The 10,262-nt window shown below is 40.5% G+C and overlaps 1 pseudogene across 1 annotated transcript; it reads left to right on the forward strand.

Annotated features, from left to right (window-relative positions):
- The first annotated feature begins 4,831 nt into the window (after window positions 1-4,831).
- On the forward strand, window positions 4,832-9,530 carry LOC146507323 (zinc finger BED domain-containing protein 4-like; annotated as a pseudogene). Its single transcript, XR_014877399.1, has 2 exons — window positions 4,832-7,888; window positions 8,288-9,530. The product of XR_014877399.1 is annotated as a zinc finger BED domain-containing protein 4-like (transcript).
- The last annotated feature ends 732 nt before the right edge of the window (window positions 9,531-10,262 follow it).

Raw genomic sequence — 10,262 nt, forward strand, 5'->3', positions numbered from 1 at the left:
GGGGATCCTGTGGCTGGTGCTGGCTTCAAAGAGTTTTGAAATTGAAAAGGCGAATTGATAGCAGGATGGGATGAGATGGAGGGAGTGAAGGAGGGAAGCCAAGAAGAGAGAAAATGGGAATAAAGGGAGAGACAAAGGAGAGGGAAGAGAGGTGAGGTTCCCCAAGGAGGACTTCTGCATATGAATGTGGAATTGGAAACAGAGTGGCAGGTCACTGCTCAGCACTGGAGCTAATGCTACGATCTGACTATGAGAGTGATCTCTCTTCTCTTCTCCTCCACCTCCTCCTCCTCCACCGTGTTCTGAGCAGTGCAGATGGTGCAGTGTTCGCCTGCAGATATTAAGAAGCCCACGAGACCAAGAGTGTGAGCATGTACTCTATTCTCTGGTACCTTTACAGCCATTCAGCAGCACACTCGTATTCGCCAGAGAGCCACGCATGCAGACTGCATGCATCACTCAGACTGCTTGGGGGATAAATCCTATGATCTCCACTGTTTTGCACACAAAATGAACATATGCTGCCTTACAAGTATTTGGAGACAAACGTACGCTAGAGTATACTGACATTCTCTTACACACAAGCATGCAAAAAGGCGCAGGAGTCTCGCGCCTCTCTTGGTAACGTGCAATTATGTGGCTATGATGTCACTGATTTTCTGCACTGGTTGGAAGCTGCGCAATGTCAAGCAATTAGCGAGCACTGGAAAGTGCCTTGCTGTGTGGAATATTAATGTGCTCATTTGTGAGCGGTGGCAAAAAGGGAAATATTTTCCATACAACTTCCCCCTCCCGCTAATGTTTACCTTCACCGAGTTGAGTCTGAAGGAAAATTGACTGACTGAGTGTTTCGCAGGCTGACTCAGCCCTGATGGACATGTCAGATCCAGGTTAGCTGGCTGACAGGCCAATGGACCGGCCCTGGGGCCTTGACTGGATGGAGAGGAAAAGGAGGAAAAGAAAATAAACAATGGAGGAAGAAAAGGAATGATAGGCCTGTCCGTGGTGAAAGGCATTGACGGGTTTCGTTCCGAATAAGATATCCACTGCTTAGAAAAAAGTGACAGCTGCACTTTCAAAATGATTGATAGTGCAAAGAAAAAGTAAATAATTGGATTTTGTGAAGGGTAGAAGGTAAATACAATTCCTAGTGTGTAACACTAAATGAGTGTATGAGCTGTGTTTCATCATAAAAGCATATCATTAATGGATTATTTTACTGTTTAAATATAATGCCAACGAAAACATATTCTAGTAAATTCGGTAGTGTAGATTTTACTAGCAAAATGCATATTTGTAATTAAAATAGCAGAATAAACTGATCATAGTTCACCATGACACACAAGTATGCACTGCATATTTTTGAATTTGGATGTGGTTGCATATATAAATGCAGTTGCAGTATAAAACAAACAAAGTTAATTATAAAAAGTAATTGAAAGAGCCAGAGACTTTGTATTATGCACTTGCAGCAAGTGGAAAATGTGGCCAAACCTAATGGAGCAGTGGTCGAGATAGGCTATAAATTTCTAGTCCAAGCTCCAAAATCAACATGCAGCAAACTCCAGAACTGCTGAATACTACAGTATACTCCACTCAGTTCAGCTTAATACCTTCTTTTATTAGGTCAGTCCTGCCAGGTAAAGACAAGGCCCCAAACATTTTGTCCCTCCATACAACCATTAAACTCCCAAAAACGGAAATACAGTCTGAAAGATCGTGCATATTAGAATATTACAGGCGCTTTATGCATAAGTCAGTTTTAACCAGTTGTATCCAGTAAAATAAAAAAAGACCAATACTTTGCATGCTATTCATGTATGCAGGGTTGGAGCAAGAAGTCAGGATGTTGAGCCAGAGAAAAGACTGACTGAGATGAGCTTCTGAATGAAATGAAACATGATATCTTTATACAAATTGGCATGAAATTTGCCTGGAGACTCTGCAGTGATTTGACAAATAACAGACTGTTTTTATCCTAGTCAGTGTCTGTTGTAACTTGATTGCAGCTTCAAGCAGGTTTAGATCTCGTACCTTTCACATTTTCCCAAATTGCCATTCATCATTTTATTTTTCAGGGTGTTAGATTAGCTATTTTCAAACATCTGAAAATGCATACTTTAATTCACAATACCACAGAGATGGTTTTGCAAAAACTGCAACAGTAATCAAGATGGATGCATCAATGAAATAAAGACCCTTTATTAAAGCCTTGAGCTTTGAGGCAAGCTTTTTGCAGAGAAGCCCTAAGACTTGTAGGACTATGAATTATCAAAACAGAGACAGGCTCAAGGTGAAAAAAAGTTTCAATTTTATTTTATTTATATAGCGCCAAATCACAACAACAGTCACCTCAAGGTGCTTTATACCGAAAGTAAAGACCCTACAATAACACAAAGAAAAGTCCAACAATTAGATGACCCCCTATGAGCAAGCGCTTGGTGACAGCAGGAAGGAAAAACTCCCTTTTAACAGGAAGAAACCTCCGGCAGAACCAGGCTCAGGGAGAGGCAGCCAAATGAGAGGGGACAAAGACACGCTGTGAAACCTGAGATTAAAGATGAAATGCAGAGTAGTGTATAAACACAGAGAGAAAGAAAAGAGATGAGTGAAGAAGAAACGCTCAGTGCATTATTTGAAACCAACAGCATGCTAGGCCAATTGTAGCATAAAGGAGGCTTCAGCCCTAACTGTATGCTTTAAATTTGATTACTGAGTCTAAGTTTACTAAAGTAGCAGAATAAAGCAAAGTCAGTGTTAAAATAATAACAAGTAGTTAAGATAAGAGTTTAAAAAAAGAGATCATTTTTAAGAGCAATAGTCCACTGCAAGTACACCACTGTGCTCTGCTCTCCAGTGAGCCACTTGTCCGGCTCCTAGTGAAATCGTTTTCCACTGCTGCTCCACACCCAGCTTGCCCCTGCTGTCCAGCCTACGTGCAGCTTGCTTTAGTGGGTGTAACTTGTGGCCTCTGTCCCCTGGACTGTCCTGTCAAATTCATCTCCGCAGTTGTGTTCACTTCCTCTGCTCCCTATGAACTTTGCTGCGTTGCTCTATTTTTTGTGTTCGCGGCCACCAACAGTATTATATCGATGTGCTCCTGCCACATTGAATTACTTGCACATAGGTGTATTCTGTCCTGTTATTGTCTGTGTTCAGGTCTACAATACAATAGACGCTGTGAACGAAACAGAAATACTAACTAGACCAGAAGACTTTGGAACTACTTTTGTAAGACTAAAGTCGGGCACTTGTGTTAGGTCAGCATAGACTATAAGATATTGCAAAGACTGGTGATCTTGCAGGATGCAATGCACTGCAAATAAACCCACATTTTATTCACAATATAATGAGGTAAAAATATCATATGTTTAAACCAAGGCATTGGATTATTTCATGAAAAATATTTGCTCATTTTGAATATGATTGCAGTGCCATGTCTCAGTAAAGCTGCCACAGGAGCAACAAAAGGGTGGAAAAGCAAGTGGTACTAAGAAAAAACAGCTTGAGGAACATTTTGTAACTAATTAGGTTAATTTGCAACAGGTCAGTGACATACTGAGTCTAAAAACAGCATCTTAGAGAGGCAGCGTTTCTCAGAAGTAAAGAACGTAAAAATGCAAACACTCATCATCATACAGTACATTACATGTGCGAAAGAGGCAAAGCCGAAAATCAATACTAGATGCCTGTGACCTTTGGGCCCTCAGGCAGCACTGCGTTAAAAACGGAGATAATTGTGTTGTGGAAATCACTGCGTGGACTCACAAACAGCTCCAGAAATCACTCTCTGTGAACACATTTTACCATACAATCCACAAATAAAGCCCTATCATGCAAACTAGAAGCTGTACATGAAACACTATCATCTTCTCTGGGGCAAAAATCATTCAAAATAATCTGAAGCAAAGTGCAAAGCTGTTCTGTGGTCGCATGAATACAAATGTAATTTGTTTCTTTGGAAAACATGGATGCTGCGTCCTCTAGACTAAAGAGATGAGGGACCGTCCACCTTGTTACCATCGCTCAGTTCAAAAGCCTGGTGGCATGGGGGTGTGTCAGTGTCTGTGGAATTGGCAGCTTGTGTGATAGATTGATTTTATCATAACACTAATCATCAATAAAACTTAAATAGGCAATAAAATAGTCAAGTGGACATATTCGAAGTGATCAAAAGATGTAAATCTATAAACAAAAATGAAAAGTCTCATTAAAATTTAAAACACCTAAAAGGGTTCATAACTTTATTCGAATAAATTCAAAATTAATACCTGTCAAGAATTATTTCATGATCTATTTGCTGACCCTTTTAAAAGAAATGATGTGCGTGACTGATTAGTTATGCCTGCAGTGGTCTGAAGGTGGAGCTCTGACCACAGATGCCTCAATCCGGTCGTTAAGTCTGACGTCACTAGCCGTGTCTGGGCCTAAACTCCGCTGCAGGTCCATACATCAAACGATCACTATGGTATTACTGAGAGTTGAAAAACTGTCTAAAGTCTTTCATCTTTAATAAAATGATCAGCGTTTTGCTCTACCAGGTGTAACAATTGAGTTTAACATCCATGCATCCATGAAAACGGAATTTATGACATTTAACGGAGTTAGAAGTTAGCAGGAAGTTAGCTCGCTAGCTTCTATCTAAATACAATATAGCATGTCCTGACTGCGGGGTTTTGGAAACAAATTAAAACGTACAGCTCTGTTATCACTTCCAACATAAATGAAGACAGAAAACTAAACAGCAGTGACGTTTGTAGGGTTACTGAAGTTTGGCTAGCTGGTATATAATGAGAGGCTAGCACCGCTAGGCTGTGTCGCTAGCGGTGCTACGTGACCGCTAGCGACACAGCTATGTTAGCATAATATAAACAAGCTAACTTTTTTCCACTCGATAAAAGTTAACGTGAGTGTTCTCGGTGGTCAGGAACAAATGCAATCGCATGGCAGGATGCTGTAAAAGGACCAAACTTCAGCCAGGAGAACAACTGAGATAATCCATCCACAATACGAGGTTAGTCATTCATATACTGCTGCATGGGCTGGGCTGTAGTTACATCCTAAGGTTTTAAAAACTGAGCTTAAATAAATGATTAGCGGTAATAAAAGCCGAGGGAGGTCAACAGTGATCACTGACTGTTTTAGGAGCTTTTTGAGATTAAATAGAAGAAAATACAAAACATTAAACATGTTAACAACACAAAAGCCATATTAAACCCAGACTACTTTAGGCCCGGAAGTAGGATTCGTCACGTCATAACTTAACGACCGGATAAAAAACGGAGCATTGAATACTTATTGATTTATCCCCAAATCAGACATGAAATAAGTGTTTATACTCTGAATCCCCTTCTGAATTTTGGAGTGTGTGTGATGAGCTGTTCTTCATGTGTTTCGTAAACATGTTGATCAAAGTTTTGGAATTTTTTGCAAGCTTTAACGGATTTCATCTATTCAAGTGAAAGTGTACAAGGATAATACACGTAACTGTTTACTGAAGTGTAAGAAAAAAGTTATGAGATTTGCAAATCATCCTCTGTTTTTTATTTAAATTTTACGTAACATTGCAGCTATTTTTGAATTGGGCTTGTAGATCATTTACCTGGAAGGAATTTAATAGGACCAGAAACATGAGGAGCGTTCGTCAACAGAACATCACGACTAGAAAAAGAAAGACTCAAGACAACTCTGAGTGTTATGACCGCCTCACTATAAATGATTGAGATAGTGGGAGCACCCGCACCGCAACTTTAGCAAAACTGTCACGATTGTATTGCATCATTTGTCTGCGACAAACTTGAAGTAGTTTGGCATAAGGTTGGCATGAGATTTCACACAGCACATTCAAAACCCAAGCAACCCAAGACAAACTAAATATAAATACTTATAATTGTATTGTAAAGGAAATGAGTAACCATGAGATTTAATGCATACAAATAAAATACAGCAAGAAGAAGAGCCAGGCTTCTTGTATCATGATCGTTAAGAATACTCACAAAGTCACTAGGTCTAGCATCTACAGCCTCAATAACTTTTCCCCAGTTTTTAGTCATTTTTCCAAGTACTAACCTAACTTTCTGAAGTCACGTGTCATCCTGGGAAATGTTTTCACCGTACTGTACCATTACACACATAGAGCTCTCTACCAGCTCAGGTACCTGACTGACCACCTGGAGACTGAGAAAGGCCAGCATTAATAACTGTTCACTGTATGTCATCATGTATTTGATATCTATTAAAAAGGACACAGTGATTCATAGCATCTTCATTTCTCTGATCTTTTTTCTGAGCAGAAGAGCAACCATATACTCATTAATTATTAATTATTATAAGTACCGGCTGTGGTAGCACTATCTAGCTGTCACCAACTGCAAGAGCAAACATGTGCATTCTCCAGTTGGTTGTGAAATGGTTGCTGGAAGTTGCTCGCAGTCCTGAAACTAATTGCTAAAGCTCCGTTCACATAAGCCTAGAGTGTAAGCAACCTATTGCTGCTAGTCTGTATTCTGTGACCACTTGATTGATTGAGGTTGCAGGCAGTCACTCGTGTGACACTGGTCCTCCACTAAAAACTCCCTTGGGCTTGCTTTGGTCACTAGCAGTTTATCATGGTTGTCAGCAGTTTGCCTGTAGTATGAATGCTTGTCATTGCTTTTCATTGCCACTGAGTGTCGCTTCTTGCCAGAAGTATTTGGTGGTGAGTTGCAACACCATGGCTAAAGCTCTTGTGAATCTTTACTAGTTTCGAAACAGTATTAATGAAAAGAGGTTAGATAATACCATCTGTCCAGCTTAACTTCTTCATCCCCTTAAACAGAAGCCCAGCTAGTCACTGCAGCTAACTATCACTCACAAGTACTATTGCCTTAAGTGCTTTAATGAGACAGGACAAATAGCCTAGCGTAAGAATACTAACTTCACTATAGATCTCTGTATGTCATTTCATCATTATATCTATTGTAGGGATGCACCGATAACGATACCGGTATTGGGTATCGGCCTCGATACCACTTTTTTTAAAGTACTCGTACTCGTTAAAAGTCCCCCGATACCGAGGACCGATACCACGGTCTGAGACCTGTCTATGTTTGAGCGGCATGTAAGGGGTTAATCACAGGCGCCGAGTGCCCGCCCCCAGGCCCCGGCTGCAGCTCGGAGCTGGGAGAAGGCGAGGCGAGACAAGTCAGCCGTGTGGAACTATTTCAAAGTGAACGAAGACGCGAAAACAAAGGCGGACTGTAAATTGTGCTCAGTGAAATTGTCCAGAGGAGACTCAAAAGGTAGCGCATTTAACACAAGTAATTTAATCAAGCACCTAAAATCCCAACACGACAACGAGTACAAAGAGTTTACCCACGCTTATTTACCCATGCTTATTAGCACAGAGGAGCATAGCTGATGCTATAGCAGTGGGATGGAAAATTGTTGGGCATTTTAAACATTCCGCCTTAGCCTACTCCCGCCTCGAGGACAATCAGGGACAGCTCAACCAGCCAATTAAGAGACTGCAGCAGGACGTACAGACGCGCTGGAACAGCACATATTACATGCTCCAGTCCCTCATTGAGCAAAAGCGAGTGCTGGGCGTGTATGTGTCCGAGCACGAACTCCCTGACTATCTCACCGCTCACCAATGGGCTCTTATGGAGACGACTGTTGCCATCCTCGCCCTCTTTGAGGAACTAACTAAAAAAGTGAGCAGCTACGACGCACTAGCCTCTGATGTCATCCCAGCTGTGACTGTGCTAGTGAGACTTCTAAACAGAGAAACAGACGAGGACCACAGCGTCAAGACAATGAAAGCAACCTTACTGGCAGCTGTCAAGAAGCGCTTCAGTGACGTCGAGACCAACCCACTGTACTTCATCTCCACCATACTCGACCCAAGGTAAAGTCTGTGTGCTATAGGTATTCAATAGCTACAGTACTAAATGTAAGATTATTTTACATCTGAAATATTATATATTTGTAACTAAAATACACAAATACAAATGTATGCAATTTTTTTTTTTGTTGATGAGTGAGTATAGGGGTGGGATTTAATAAGTTTTCTTCGTCCCACTCCTTTTCAGGTAATTTTTGTTTTTTGCTTTGTGCACTTTATGTTCAATATATGTATTTTGTTGTGCCTGAAATGAATAAATAAATGAATGAATATATAATGTGAAATACATTTCCCTTATTATTACCAGAAAGTTAAATGGCTGGCATTTGTCACAGTGGTTTAGGGGAAACTAAAATCGGTCCTATTTTTCCACATATTAATACATTTATGAATTTTGTGCAGGTATAAAGATCGCTTCTTCTCCAACAACACTGCAGGAGCTGCAGATGATGTCCAGAGCTGAGGCAGAGGGGAGTCGGGCAGAAGCTGCAGAACATCCTGCTAAACTGTTCCTCAAGGCCCAGGCCAGCACTAGCAGCAGTCTGGACACTGTATTTGACGAAATCGCTAAGGAGCAGCCCCAGGCAGCACAGCCGCGGGCAGCAGGTGCTGCCATTGAGCTCAACACATACCTCGGAGAGGCCCCAAGCCCTCGTGAAGACAGTCCTCTGAAGTACTGGGGTGTCAACAAAATCAGGTTCCCCACTTTGGCTAAAATAGCCCGTAAATACCTCTCAGCCCCATGTAGCAGTGTGGAAAGTGAAAGGCTTTTTAGCTCAGTGTCACACAAACAGAAACAGTCTGACTGCTGATAATGCAGAAAAGCTACTTTTCTTAAAAAAAAAACCTGCCACTCACTTTTTCTCTCCATTAAGTGAGTCATCTTAGACTTGATGTTAATACCTACCTCAGTTGCACTGACTGCCACAGTTCTATGTCAGTGGATGTTGTTAGTTTATTCAAATATTGTGCACTAAACGGCAAAGATGTTTAGTAATGCCCCTTGTGTTGTCCAAAGCGGCAGAGTTCACAATAAACTGAAAAAAATACTTGAGTTGCACTGTCACTGTTTAAATTTTTTTTCATAATTATTTATTCTGTAATATGTTGCATACAACATGCTTTTCATTTTAAATAAATGTTCTTAATTCCGAACCAGTCCCTTGTTGGTTTTTTTTGTTAAATTATCGGACTAAAGCTGTTACCTGTACATTTAAATCACGTTTTTATTAAGTACTCGATATCAGCGAGTACTGAAATGCAAGTACTCGTACTCGTACTCGTTTCCAAAAAAGTGGTATCGGTGCATCCCTAATCTATTGTTTTTCTTTACATTTTGTTGATTGATTTTTCCATAAACTTTTTATTTCATTTATAATTTAACTCTTTTCTTTTGTGACTATCAGCGAGCAAGAGAGAATAGTGCACTAGAAGAGTCAGGAGAGAGAGAGGCCACAGATGGCAGGAAAGGACTACTAAGGAAGAGACGAGGAAAAAGTCAGGAAATAATTGAATAAAAGAGGTGAACCCCGAGGTAAAGAGTGCACAACAATGTGAGGCAAGAGGATAGAGGAAAGGTGAAATTATAGGTGAGAACGGCAGACACTGACAGCATACGTGAGAAGAGACAAAGAAGACCGAATGTCTTTCTGCAGTTGACAGAATAAAAGAATATATTTTTTTAAAGCTAATTTTAGGAGGAAGCGAAAACATGCAAAAATAGATTAAATGAAACAGTAAAAAAGCCCGGAGGATAGACTCCAGCCGGTCAGTTTTGCTGCCGTGGCATTCACTCCAGCAAGGCCTTTCTGTTTCAGCAATTATGTGGCGAGGCAGAAAGAAGACTGCAGAAGGTGCATTTCCATATTACTGTCAAGAGAATTTAAAGCTAACTTTTTGAATGTAAGTCAAGCATATTTCTAGCAACTTGAAGCAAATAAAATAGACCATAAGGTAGGTGTGTGTGTGTGTTGTATCTTTAAAATGTGAATAAATTATGTTGGTTAAATGCTGCTAGAAGGTGACATTTTTTAAAATGCGGAATGAGAACAAAGCTAAGAACTAGTGATGTGTGATACGACTGATTTCCTTTCCGATCTGACACCAAGTAATATTCAGTGTGGTATCGACGATACTGATCCGATCCGATATTTTATTTAATTTATTGTATCTCAAATTATAGCGTCATAATGATTACAGGACATCAGATTACTTGTTCTTATCACTTAATAATGCAGAGTTCATCATATAGAAATAAAGAAAAACTGAAGTTGTGCTCTATTTGAACACCTTGCCTGCCTGCAGCACTAAAGAACTCACTGAGAGACGTCTGTCTCGCCCTAGCAGCACCTGTCCCTCTCCTCCTCTTCAGTTCGCC

This window comes from Neolamprologus multifasciatus, chromosome 12 (genome assembly GCF_963576455.1).
Source record: "Neolamprologus multifasciatus chromosome 12, fNeoMul1.2, whole genome shotgun sequence".
NCBI classification, from domain to species: domain Eukaryota; kingdom Metazoa; phylum Chordata; class Actinopteri; order Cichliformes; family Cichlidae; genus Neolamprologus; species Neolamprologus multifasciatus.